The sequence below is a fragment of the Rhinopithecus roxellana genome, chromosome 9 (assembly GCF_007565055.1).
Source record: "Rhinopithecus roxellana isolate Shanxi Qingling chromosome 9, ASM756505v1, whole genome shotgun sequence".
In the NCBI taxonomy this organism is placed as follows: Eukaryota; Metazoa; Chordata; class Mammalia; order Primates; family Cercopithecidae; genus Rhinopithecus; species Rhinopithecus roxellana.
Window position 1 is genome coordinate 55498964 of NC_044557.1, and position 14776 is coordinate 55513739.

A 14776-nucleotide genomic window follows, 5' to 3' on the forward strand; every position below is an offset into this window, starting at 1 on the left:
CATCTGTGACAGACTGGATTAAGAAAATGTGGTACATATACACCATGGAATACTATACAGCCATAAAAAAGGATGAGTTTGCGTCCTTTGTAGGGACATGGATGCAGCTGGAAACCATCATTCTTAGCAAACTATCACAAGAACAGAAAACCAAACACCGCATGTTCTCACTCATAGGTGGGGACTGAACAATGAGATCACTTGACTCGGGAAGGGGAACATCACACACTGTGGGGGAGGGATTGCATTGGGGAGTTATACATAATATAAATGATGAATTGATGGGTGCTGACGAGTTGATGGGTGCAGCACACCAACATGGCACAAGTATACATATGTAACAAACCTGCACGTTATGCACATGTACCCTAGAACTTAAAGTATAATAAAAATAAATAAAAAAATATAAATAAATAAATAAACAAACCTCCAAACTTCACATTCTCTTCAAGTTACCATTCATTTGTTTCTCTCCCAGACTACATAGAATAGTAAGGGGATGATCCCCTCAACATAACCTCTTATTCAGAGTTTAATGACTGCATCTGTGCATCTGTATTCCACTCTGTTGAAGGTATTCTTATTTAAATCACCAGTGACCTCATCATTGCTATCTAAATAGTGTTTGTCTATTGATATCGCTGATTTTAGTTACATTTTGTTCTATTGGTCACTTTATTTGTTGACACTATACTCTCTAGTTTTTTCAGTTTTTTTCCTCTATCCCTTTTGATATGAGCTACCTACGTTTTTTGTCAATTTTTATTTTAGATTCAGGGGGTATATGTGCAATATACCTAGATATATTGTGTAATAACGAGTTGTAGGGTACAACTGATCCCGTCATGAAGGTAGTAAGCATAGTACCCAATAGTTAGTTTTCAACCCAGGCCTTCTGCCTCTCGCCACAGTAGCCCCCAGTGTCTATTGTTGCCATCTTTATATGCTTCATCTCTAGCATAGAGATGAATACATAGCTGATATTTAGTCCATGCATAGCTGATATTTAGCTTTCACTTATAAGTGAAAGCATGCAGTATTTGGTTTTCTTTTCCTGCATTAGTTTGCTTAGGATAATGGCCTCCAGCTACATCCATGTTGCTGTAAAAAATGTGATTTTGCTTTTTATGGCTGTGTAGTATTCCATGCCACCTACATTTTGCATGCTGATGTTCACCAAAGTTCTGAAGTGTCCGGAAGTTCTTCTCATGCCTTATTCCTTTTCCAGGTGATCTCACACACTTCCAAAATTTAAACTTATACCCATGCACTAATCATTTCCCAAATTTAATTCTCCTATATGAGTCTCTGGCTTTCAGAGTCACATAGACTGCCTGTAATACAACAGCTTAGTATTTTCAGTCAAAAACTAAATTCATCTAATTCCGTCCTTCAAATCCAGCTTATACCTTCTAAATTATCTCTCAATTAATGGCAAACATCATTTACCTGGTCAGTCAACCAAATTAAAAATGTAAGAGTCATCCTTGAACTCTCTTTCCCCCTTCTATAACCATTCAACCGTTAAATCTGGCCTAATAGATCGCCTCTATATTTCAGAAACATATCCCATCCTCTCCATTCTAATTAGACTAATTCAGACATTTCACATGGCTCCCTGAACTTCTGGAAGAGCCTCCAAAGTTGTTTCTCAGCCTCCAGTGTTGAATTCCGTCTTTCTTTACCTGCTGTATTGGAAAATAATAAACTATCACTTAGAAGGACATAATGGAAGTGAATATTTTCTTTTTATCTTTTTTCTTTATTTTATTTTATTTATTTATTTATTTATTTATTTATTTTTATTATACTTTAAGTTCTAGGGTACATGTGCATAACGTGCAGGTTTGTTACATACGTATACTTATGCCATGTTGGTGTGCTGCACCCATCAACTCGTCAGCACCCATCAATTCATCATTTATATCATGTATAACTCCCCAGTGCAATCCCTCCCCCCTACCCCCTCCCCGTGATAGGCCCCAGTGTGTGATGTTCCCCTTCCCGAGTCCAAGTGATCTCATTGTTCAGTTCCCACCTATGAGTGAGAACATGCGGTGTTTGGTTTTCTCTTCTTGTGATAGTTTGCTAAGAATGATGGTTTCCAGCTGCATCCATGTCCCTACAAAGGACGCAAACTCATCCTTTTTTATGGCTGCATAGTATTCCATGGTGTATATGTACCACATTTTCTTAATCCAGTCTGTCACAGATGGACATTTGGGTTGATGCCAAGTCTTTGCTATTGTGAATAGTGCCACAATAAACATACGTGTGCATGTGTCTTTGTAGTAGAATAATTTATAATCCTTTGGGTATATACCCAGTAGTGGGATGGCTGGGTCATATGGTACATCTAGTTCTAGATCCTTGAGGAATTGCCATACTGTTTTCCATAATGGTTGAACTAGTTTACAGTCCCACCAACAGTGTAAAAGTGTTCCTATTTCTCCACATCCTCTCCAACACCTGTTGTTTCCTGACTTCTTAATGATTGCCATTCTAACTGGTGTGAGATGGTATCTCATTGTGGTTTTGATTTGCATTTCTCTGATGGCCAGTGATGATGAGCATTTTTTCATGTGTCTGTTGGCTGTATGAATGTCTTCTTTTGAGAAATGTCTGTTCATATCCTTTCCCCACTTTTTGATGGGGTTGTTTGTTTTTTTCTTGTATATTTGTTTGAGTTCTTTGTAGATTCTGGATATTAGCCCTTTGTCAGACGAGTAGGTTGCAAAAATTTTCTCCCATTCTGTAGATTGCCTGTTCACTCTGTTGGTAGTTTCTTTTGCTGTGCAAAAGCTCTTTAGTTTAATTAGATCCCATTTGTCAATTTTGGCTTTTGCTGCCGTTGTTTTTGGTGTTTTAGACATGAAGTCCTTGCCCATGCCTATGTCCTGAATGGTACTACCTAGATTTTCTTCTAGGGTTTTTATGGTATTAGGTCTAACATTTAAGTCTCTAATCCATCTTGAATTAATCTTCGTATAAGGAGTAAGGAAAGGATCCAGTTTCAGCTTTCTACTTATGGCTAGCCAATTTTCCCAGCACCATTTATTAAATAGGGAATCCTTTCCCCATTTCTTGTTTCTATCAGGTTTGTCAAAGATCAGATGGTTGTAGATGTGTGGTATTATTTCTGAGGACTCTGTTCTGTTCCATTGGTCTATATCTCTGTTTTGGTACCAGTACCATGCTGTTTTGGTTACTGTAGCCTTGTAGTATACTTTGAAGTCAGGTAGCGTGACGCCTCCAGCTTTGTCCTTTTGACTTAGGATTGTCTTGGCAATGCGGGCTCTTTTTTGGTTCTGTATGAACTTCAAAGCAGTTTTTTCCAATTCTGTGAAGAAACTCATTGGTAGCTTGATGGGGATGGCATTGAATCTATAAATAACCTTGGTCCGTATGGCCATTTTCATGATATTGATTCTTCCTATCCATGAGCATGATATGTTCTTCCATTTGTTTGTGTCCTCTTTGATTTCACTGAGCAGTGGTTTGTAGTTCTCCTTGAAGAGGTCCTTTACATCCCTTGTAAGCTGGATTCCTATGTATTTTATTCTCTTTGAAGCGATTGTGAATGGAAGTTCATTCCTAATTTGGCTCTCTGCTTGTCTATTACTGGTGTATAAGAATGCTAGTGATTTTTGCACATTATTTTTGTATCCTGAGACTTTGCTGAAGTTGCTTATCAGCTTAAGGAGATTTTGGGCTGAGACAATGGGGTTTTCTAAATATACAATCATGTCATCTGCAAACAGGGACAATTTAACTTCTTCTTTTCCTAACTGGATACCCTTTATTTCTTTCTCTTGCCTGATTGCCCTAGCCAGAACTTCCAACACTATGTTGAATAGGAGTGGTGAGAGAGGGCATCCCTGTCTTGTGCCAGTTTTCAAAGGGAATTTTTCCAGTTTTTGCCCATTCAGAATGATATTAGCAGTGGGTTTGTCATAAATAGCTCTTATTATTTTGAGGTACGTTCCATCAATACCGAATTTATTGAGCGTTTTTAGCATGAAGGGCTGTTGAATTTTGTCAGAGGCCTTTTCTGCATCTATTGAGATAATCATGTGGTTCTTGTCTTTGGTTCTGTTTATATGCTGGATTACGTTTATTGATTTGTGAATGTTGAACTAGCCTTGCATCCCAGGGATGAATCCCACTTGATCATGGTGGATAAGCTTTTTGATGTGCTGCTGAATCCGGTTTGCCAGTATTTTATTGAGAATTTTTGCATCGATGTTCATCAGGGATATTGGTCTAAAATTCTCTTTTTTTGTTGTGTCTCTGCCAGGCTTTGGTATCAGGATGATGTTGGCCTCATAAAATGAGTTAGGGAGGATTCCCTCTTTTTCTATTGATTGGAATAGTTTCCGAAGGAATGGTACCAGCTCCTCCTTGTACCTCTGGTAGAATTCAGCTGTGAATCCATCTGGTCCTGGACTTTTTTTGGTGGGTAGGCTATTAATTGTTGCCTCAATTTCATAGCCTGCTATTGGTCTATTCAGGGATTCAACTTCTTCCTGGTTTAGTCTTGGGAGAGTGTAAATGTCCAGGAAATTATCCATTTCTTCTAGATTTTCCAGTTGATTTGCGTGGAGGCGTTTATAGTATTCTCTGATGGTTGTTTGTATTTCTGTGGGGTCAGTGGTGATATCCCCTTTATCATTTTTATTGCGTCTATTTGATTCCTCTCTCTTTTCTTCTTTATTAGTCTTGCTAGCAGTCTGTCAATTTTGTTGATCTTTTCAAAAAACCAACTCCTGGATTCATTGATTTTTTGGAGGGTTTTTTGTGTCTCTATCTCCTTCAGTTCTGCTCTGATCTTAGTTATTTCTTGCCTTCTGCTAGCTTTTGAATGTGTTTGCTCTTGCCTCTCTAGTTCTTTTAATTGTGATGTTAGAGTGTCAATTTTAGATCTTTCCTGCTTTCTCTTGTGGGCATTTAGTGCTATAAATTTCCCTGTACACACTGCTTTAAATGTGTCCCAGAGATTCTGGTATGTTGTATCTTTGTTCTCATTGGTTTCAAAGAACATCTTTATTTCTGCTTTCATTTTGTTATGTATCCAGTAGTCATTCAGGAGCAGGTTGTTCAGTTTCCATGTAGTTGAGCGGTTTTGATTGAGTTTCTTAGTCCTGAGTTCTAGTTTGATTGCACTGTGGTCTGAGAGACAGTTTGTTATAATTTCTGTTCTTGTACATTTGCTGAGGAGTGCTTTACTTCCAATTATGTGGTCAATTTTGGAATAAGTGCGATGTGGTGCTGAGAAGAATGTATATTCTGTTGATTTAGGGTGGAGAGTTCTATAGATGTCTATTAGGTCTGCTTGGTGCAAAGATGAGTTCAATTCCTTCATATCCTTGTTAACTTTCTGTCTCGTTGATCTGTCTAATGTTGACAGTGGAGTGTTGAAGTCTCCCATTATTATTGTATGGGAGTCTAAGTCTCTTTGTAAGTCTCTAAGGACTTGCTTTATGAATCTGGGTGCTCCTGTATTGGGTGCATATATATTTAGGATAGTTAGCTCTTCCTGTTGAATTGATCCCTTTACCATTATGTAATGGCCTTCTTTGTCTCTTTTGATCTTTGATGGTTTAAAGTCTGTTTTATCAGAGACTAGGATTGCAACCCCTGCTTTTTTTTGTTCTCCATTTGCTTGGTAGATCTTCCTCCATCCCTTTATTTTGAGCCTATGTATGTCTCTGCATGTGAGATGGGTCTCCTGAATACAGCAGACTGATGGGTCTTGACGCTTTATCCAGTTTGCCAGTCTGTGTCTTTTAATTGGAGCATTTAGTCCATTTACATTTAAGGTTAATATTGTTATGTGTGAACTTGATCGTGCCATTATGATATTAACTGGTTATTTTGCTTGTTAGTTGATGCAGTTTCTTCCTAGCCTCGATGGTCTTTACATTTTGGCATGTTTTTGCAATGGCTGGTACCGGTTGTTCCTTTCCATGTTTAGGGCTTCCTTCAGGGTCTCTTGTAAGGCAGGCCTGTTGGTGAGAAAATCTCTAAGCATTTGCTTATCTGTAAAGGATTTTATTTCTCCTTCACTGATGAAACTTAGTTTGGCTGGATATGAAATTCAGGGTTTAAAATTCTTTTCTTTAAGAACATTGAATATTGGCCCCCAGTCTCTTCTGGCTTGTAGAGTTTCTGCTGAGAGATCTGCTGTTAGTCTGATGGGCTTCCCTTTGTGGGTAACCCGACCTTTCTCTCTGGCTGCCCTTAAGATTTTTTCCTTCATTTCAACTTTGGTGAATCTGGCAATTATGTGTCTTGGAGTTGCTCTTCTTGAGGAGTGTCTTTGTGGCGTTCTCTGTATTTCCTGAATTTGAGTGTTGGCCTGCCCTACTAGGTTGGGGAAGTTCTCCTGGATGATATCCTGAAGAGTGTTTTCCAACTTGGTTCCATTTTCCCCCTCACTTTCAGGCACCCCAATCAGATGTAGATTTGGTCTTTTTACATAATCCCATACTTCTTGCAGGCTTTGTTCATTTCTTTTTCTTCTCTTTTCTTTTGGTTTCTCTTCTCGCTTCATTTCATTCATTTGATCCTCAATCGCTGATACTCTTTCTTCCAGTTGATCGAGTCGGTTACTGAAGCTTGTGCATTTGTCACGTATTTCTTGTGTCATGGTTTTCATCTCTGTCATTTCGTTTATGATCTTCTCTGCATTAATTAGTCTAGCTGTCAATTCTTCCACTCTTTTTTCAAGATTTTTAGTTTCTTTGCGCTGGGTACGTAATTCCTCCTTTAGCTCTGAGAAGTTTGATGGACTGAAGCCTTCTTGTCTCATCTCGTCAAAGTCATTCTCTGACCAGCTTTGATTCATTGCTGGCGATGGGCTGTGCTCCTTTGCAGGGGGAGATGCGCTCTTATTTTTTGAATTTCCAGCTTTTCTGCCCTGCTTTTTCCCCATCTTTGTGGTTTTATATGTCTCTGGTCTTTGATGGTGGTGACGTACTGATGGGGTTTGGTATAGGTGTCCTTCCTGTTTGATTGTTTTCCTTCTGACAGTCAGAAGGACTGTCTGTTGGTCTGTTGGAGATTGCTTGAGGTCCACTCCAGACCCTGTTTGCCTGGGTATCAGCAGCAGAAGTTGCCGAAGATAGAATATTGCTGAACAGCGAGTGTACCTGTCTGATTCTTCTTTTGGAAGTTTCCTCTCGGGGTGTACCCCACCCTGTGAGGTGTGGGGTGTCAGACTGCCCCTAGTGGGGGATGCCTCCCAGCTAGGCTACTCAGGGGTCAGGGACCCACCTGAGCAGGCAGTCTGTCTGTTCTCAGATCTCAACCTTCACGTTGGGGGATCCACGGCTCTCCCCAAAGCTGTGAGAGTTGTTTGCGTCTGCACCGGCCCCCGCTGCTTCCCCTGTTGGTCTTCAGCTGTGCGCTGTCCCCAGAGGTGGAGACTACAGAGACAGGCAGGCTTCCTTGAGCTGCTGTGAGCTCCACCCAGTTCGAGCTTCCCAGTGGCTTTGTTTACCTACTTAAGCCTCAGCAATGGCGGGCGCCCCTCCCCCAGCCTCGCTGCTGCCTTGCGGATAGATCGCAGCAGACTGCTGTGTTAGCAGTGAGGGAGGCTCCGTGGGCGTGGGACCCTCCCGGCCAGGTGTGGGATATATTCTCCTGGTGTGCCTGTCTGCTTAAAGCGCAGTATTGGGGTGGGAGTTACCCGATTTTCCAGGTGTTGTGTGTCTCAGTTCCCCTGGCTAGGAAAACAGATTCCCTTCCCCCTTGCACTTCCAGGTGAGGCGATACCTCGCCCTGCTTCAGCTTTCACTGGTCAGGCTGCAGCAGCTGACCAGCACCGATTGTCCGGCACTCCCTAGTGAGATGACCCCAGTATCTCAGTTGAAAATGCAGAAATCACCGGTCTTCTGTGTCACTCGTGCTGGGAGTTGGAGACTGGAGCTGTTCCTATTTGGCCATCTTGCTCCGCCTTTTTTTTTTTTTTTTTTTTTTTTTTTTTTTTTTTTGAGACGGAGTCTCGCTCTATTGCCCAGGCTGGAGTGCAGTGGCCGGATCTCAGCTCACTGCAAGCTACACCTCCGGGGTTTACGCCATTCTCCTGCCTCAGCCTCCCGAGTAGCTGGGACTACAGGCGCCCGCCACCTCGCCCGGCTAGTTTTTTTTTGTATTTTTTAGTAGAGACGGGGTTTCACGGTGTTAGCCAGGATGGTCTCTATCTCTTGACCTCGTGATCCACCCGTCTCGGCCTCCTAAAGTGCTGGGATTACAGGCTTGAACCATCGCGCCCGGCCGGAAGTGAATATTTTCAGAGGAAACCTAGGTTTTTGTTCAAATGAGGCTATTGAGGTATGGTGCAACTCAGGGTTTAAAAACACCGGACCTAATGTCAAACAGCCTAGTTAGTTCAGGCTCATGCTGCGATATCTACCTGATGTGTGGTCTTAGGAAAATTCCTTAGCCTCACTCCCCCAGGTTCCTTGCCTTCAGATTGGAGACAGTTACATTACCCAGCTGACGTGATGACTGAGTGTGATACCTGTAAAATACTTACACTACATCAGATACACAGTGAAGACTGAGTAAGCACTTTGGTGGTAGTAGTGGTGAGAGGGGTTTCGAATTTCAGAGGAGATTTTTCAGAAAATGTTGAGATGAAACAGTGGACATAGGTTGAGGAATCAGAAGACTGGTATAGACTTCTTTGTCTCACATTTTTCCTACCGCCTGAGGATTTTTTTATTTCCTTCTCTAAAAGTTCTGAAACTGACATTGTTGGCATTTCATATTGACGGGAAAAGAGAGATCAATTATTTCAAAATTAGTTTGGGGTTCAGCAGCTAGCCACTGGATTAAAATGAAGTCTTACCCCAAAATAAATTATAGGTGGAGAAAGAATTTAACTGTGAAAAATAGTTAAGACCATGAAAGCATTTAAAGAACACATGGAAGGGTTTATTTTTCATCTCTAATCTGAGAAATGCTTACCAAAAAAAAAAAAGACAAAAAAAGTCATAAAAAAATTGATAAATGTGACCAAATACAATATTTTAAATTCTGCATGGTAAAAATACCTAAACAAAGTCAAAAGACAGATGATAAACTGAGAAAATATTTACAGCACATATGGCAAAAGACTAATTTTCCTGTACTAAAATTACATTAATTAAATATATGTAAAGTCTTAAAATATATTAACTTTTTTAAAAAGCAAGGACAAAACAGCATATTTGTGATACTTTCATTTGTGTAAAAAGAAAAAGAGGGAATGTTTACAAATATTTGCCCATGCACTGAATATCTAAAGGGATGTACACGAAACTGGCAAAAGGGGTGCTTCTAGGAAAAGAAACCCAAGGCTGATTTTTACTGTATGTCTTTTTTACTCTGAGTGTTTTAACATACGTAAACATTATGTTTTTTATCACAAAACTGAAGTTCTTTTTAGAAATCTTCCATGAAACTCTGAACAGGGTAAAAAAGAAAGGAAAGGAGGAAGAAAGTGAAGGAAAGAAGCAAGAGGAGAGGAAGGAAGGAAGAAAGAGAGAAAGAAAGGAAGAAGAAAATATTTCTCTAATCTCTGTTTTCTTATAGTAATTAAGTCAGCTTTTTATCATTTATTATTCAAAACATTTCATCTCCTCTACTAGAACACAAGATTTTTAGGACAAAAAAAAAAAAATCCAATCCTCCTAGTGTCTTGTACTGTACCAAACATTTAATAGAGGTATAAAATTAATAAACAAGTGAATGATTATCCCGTGGTCTATTTTATATGTGGTCTTTTTGCTTTGCAAAATTTGCCTCCTGTTACTTCCTGTACTTCTTGGGTGTTACACAGGTTTTTCAGCATTTTGAAAAGTACAAAATGAATATTGCATGGTAGCTAACATTTTCTTTCCAAAGGAGTTTTATACTCCTGGCATTTGAGTCAGAAAAGTCCTGGAGTCCCGTCATCTTGAATAAATTCTCCATTTTCTGAGAAAAACCACCACTAAAGAGCGTAACATCTATAGATTTGTATATTCTTCAAGAGGGTTCCACTACATCAAAGTGGGTAACTTTGCACCAAAATCATTATATAATTGTAGAAAACTTACTGGAAATGATTGGTATGCATTGTACATAATTTAGAGCTTTATACTGTACACTACTTAGGCATAACTGATTGAATAATTCTTGGCTACCTTATAATCAAATTTCTTCAGCTCAGTGCTAAATGTTAAATCACATCTCTAAAATGTGGTTCTAGTAATGAGAGTCCATTAACATTCTTGAGTGGTATTATGTGTAATAAAATTGCAAGCATATGAGAATGAAGACAACCTTAAGAAAGAATGGTGTGAAACTGAAATAGGGTCCAGTTTGTTAACAGCAGGGCCAACTTCTACCTAACCCCATTCACAGGATGGAGTCTGATCATTGTGCAACTAAGAAATCTGATTCATTAGTTCCTTGACTCCACATCTGAGAACAGTCTAATTAGTTTACTCACCAGTCTCTTCAGTGTCTCCAGATGTTGTTTGATCAAAGATCTATCTCCGAGCTAACTCTGGCCTTTTTGCCAGGAAATTGTGCACAGACTTCATCCAAGAAGACAAAGGCCTTGTCACAAAATCATTGAAGTGGCAATAAGTAACATGTTTAGTCAGAAAATTGGGCCAGAGTTCAGGGTTAGAACATCATAAGACGTTTACAGTAATGTACCTTATGTATCACATTTGTACAATGATGTATTATCGTGTATCTATGATGTAAAATTGTATTTTAGATGAAGTGTTGCCTGTGTCTGCACACACACAAAAGTATTCATCTTCAGTTCTTAAATCTGTTTCTGAATTATGCTCCCTATGAAAGAGAAAGGGGGCATAGTTCAGACCAGGGTCCTAACTATATTTTGAATCTGCAAGAGTCTGCCTTCTGAAAATTGCAAATAAATGCCTTTCTTCCATTTCGCATTCCTATGTGTGTTCCCCTGCCTCAATGCATCTATGTGTGTGAGACAGTATCAGTCCAAGAGAAAGCACAGATTGGGAAGAAGAAGGCTAGACACTCTGTGGTCATTTTGAAAAGCAAGTGTAGGCAGAAGCATGTGGAGGGCAGGGATCAATTGCCCCGATTTTCCTGGCAATATGGGGTTTCTAGGAATGCAGAACTTTTAGTGTTAAAACCAAGATGGTCCTGGGAAAACTGAGATGGATGTTCACCCCAAGTAGGTTACTTGTCATGAAAATAATCTCTTCATCCTTTTTGGGGTCCTGGCTTATGTAGCTCTAACAGGAGATTCTGATACAGTTGCTCTATCTGTCATTGTTGGAGCTCTTCTCAACAACTGGGGCTATTGTAATCTCATATGAGTCACAAGAAAACTTCTGGCATGGTCTAATGTAGAAAAAACAAAAAACAAAACAAAACAAAAACAGGAAACAATGCCAAAATCCTCTAGCACTTTTTGCAGAAGCATTTCTTCTACCTGATTTTCCAGTGGAACATGTCTGTTCTCTAGTTCTTTTCCTGTTCTATTCCAGAACTCACCATACACCCAAGGGCAGAGAATATCTAGTATTGTATCCACAGCTCTGCAGTCTCAAATTATATGCTTGTATTAACTCTGAGCATTTCATGATGAGTGCATTCTAGATTTGTAGGTTTGTTTATGTATTTTGATCATAGTTTATTCAATATATCTTTGGAAACATTTATTGGTTTGAATGTGTAACTATTTCAAATGATCTTCACATCTTGGGAAAACTGGAAAGATTATGGAACTAGGAGTACTTGGCATTTAACTACACATTAGCATCATGTAATTATATGATCAGATGTGTACCATCAGCAGACTTTTGAAAATGAGAGAATTCTCTTTGACATGGGAGAATGTGACTAGTATATTTTATAATTGTATAATACAAATACACTATGAAACTAGACAACATAAAAAATGAAGATAAATCCATTACCTAGAAAACTTTCTGTGCTTTACTGAGAATACTCAGAGCTAGCATTCGTTGAACATTTGCCACTTGCCAGACATGTGCTAACATTTTTACTGGGGTTATCTCATTTAATCCTCACAGCAACCTTCTGAAACAAACATTATCACCCTCATTTTACAGATGAGGAAACTGAACTCAGAAAAGTTAAGCCATATGCTTACAGAACTGGAACTGGTAAAGTGAGAATTTCTACAGAGCTCCTCTGTTTCCCAATTGCATGCCCTTAGCTACTCTACTGCAATGCTACTCTGCTCAACTAATGCCTACCATTCATTCAACAAGGATTTATGGATCCTGAATGTGAGGTCTATGAAAAGCAGAGAAAAAATACCATGGAACAATACAGACTTGGTTTCTGCCTTTTTAATGCTTAACGTTAGTACGTGTAGTTTCTACATTTGTATTTGATGCATCCTTAACATATTTTTAAAAACCAGACCCAAATTTTGGAAGGGAACTTTCTTCCCAGAGAAATAAAAATATTAAACATTTTAATCTTTTCTTCTGAAGACAATATAGATAAGTCCTTCACAATATATGCTGTAATTAGTTTAATCTTAATAAGTATTTGATTGAAAGTAAATTTGATTTCTTTGACCTTTGAACCAGAATATTTTATAGAATTATTCCCTTTTAGGTGAATGGAGGACTTTGCTGACTTAACTGCAAACCTAAGCAGTAGGAAAAAAAATGCATATTGCTTTTAAATTGGGGGACTTAATACCCACCCCCCCATGAATTTTACTTCATTAAATATAGGTTAGTACATAATACAGTTCATCTTGTTTTCCCCTAAGTCGTCACTACTTTAAAATGACCATAGTGTGCCCGGTTAAGTGTAAAAGTTAATGGAGTCTTTCTCATACAATTTATATAGCCTTCACCCCATATCATAATTAAATGTTGACTTGTATACTCACAGTGCTTTCTTCAATCTTCAAAAATTGTACAAGGATAAGCAACAATAAAATACTTAAATAAATACTTCATGGAAAACAAATAAATCATAGTCATCTTAAAAGGCTAATCCAATAAACTAATCTGATCAAACCATCAGTCTTGTAAAATCAATTACATTTGTCTCCCAACAAAAAGACACAGAAAAAAGTTTATAAATGAAATATGTTTTCCATAGGGACTCAACCACAGATTGATTTATGAAAACAGTCCCTATGAGAAAGACTAACTTCATTCTTAAAGAATTTCCACTAAAAAACAATGACAATTCTTTTTCCTTTTGTACTAGTTAAGCAACTGGCTGGGTACATGTAAACCTTGCTGAAATAGAGTTGATACTGATCTTTACTGTTTGCCCTTATTTCAACATGGAAAATGACAACAATCTTTCTCATCCACAAAGCCTGCACCAGAGCATTCTTAAAAATCAATCTGGCTCCAAAGCTCAGGGTGAGGTTTCCATAAGAATAGTGACTTTGTCATCATCAGATTTTTGTTTTTTAAAATGTAGGCAAAAGTGTTGCCATCCACATTTATCTCATATTCTAATTGTGAAGGTGTTGCTGCATTAATTGCCATGCCACTTATATTCTCTCTGACTAAATAACTGAGCAACCATCCAAAGAAATCTGCAAGAACATTTGTTTTACATCTGGGAGAGATGTGGAGGATGTTGACTTTCAAATGCCTTCAGTACTCCAACATATCTAGTGCATCAAGGGAATGCCAAGGAACACTTGTATTTGTCTTTATTCACATGAATTTAATAAAATCAATTATTTAGAATATTAGACTGGATGGATCCTCAGAGATCATTAGCTCCATGGCTTGAAAATGTTTTAGCAATCAAATCCTTTATTTCAAAGGCAATCTGATGAAAAATCCCCAGTAGTTAATACGGACACTAGATAAATCAATTTTACAAGTTCCAAGTATAATATTGACAGATTATTAGGTTATTAAGTTCTGTCAACTTAGTAAAATATGGATGTATAGCCCACATATAGATGCACGTTATTCTATTAAAACTTTTAAAATATATTTTTAAAAGGAGACCCAAGTCATACCATTAGAGACATTTCTGTAGAATATGACAGCTCCTTAAAACAAAGTTTGAGAACTTACTAATCTAGCTTCATCATCTCATTTGACAGAGGAGGAAATTGAGGCCTAAAGGGTAAAACATTATTGCCCAAGAGTACATATTGGCAAAAGTGAAACTCAAACCCAGGTCCCTAAAATAATATTATATCATATTTGTTTGCATACTTTCAGCACTCATTTTGTGCTAGGCACTTAACTCATTTAATGCGTGTCACTACATTTGATAAATTAGTACTATAATCCCTATTTTTGCAGAAGTTGAAACTTAGAGAGGTCAAGTGATTGACCATGTTTACAGGACAAATAAAGACCAGAATCAGAGTTTTTATTTAATACTGTTGAGTTTAACACTTCATGCCAAAATGTGTATCACAAAACTGAATATATGATCTAAGAATCTAGAGTTGGGTGAATCTGAGGCTAGAAACCCCGATGCCTTTCCCTGGATCATCCTGGGTGTGCTTTCAGCTATGTAGATCCAGGAAGAACTATCCACAGATTGGTCCTGCCTTTCAAATTCCATTTAGCCCGGGATTGGATCTCTCTAAACACAAAAATCTTCTGTATAGGAGCCAAATCTGCCTCTGTCTGTGCCTAGAATTACTGCCAAACTGGAGAAGACACTTGTTTTAAAATTTAAACAAAGACTGTAGATTTGGACAGAATTTCATCAATTTCTATGGTGGCATCCACAGCAGTAATAAGAAAAACCATGTTTCTGAACTGAAATAAAT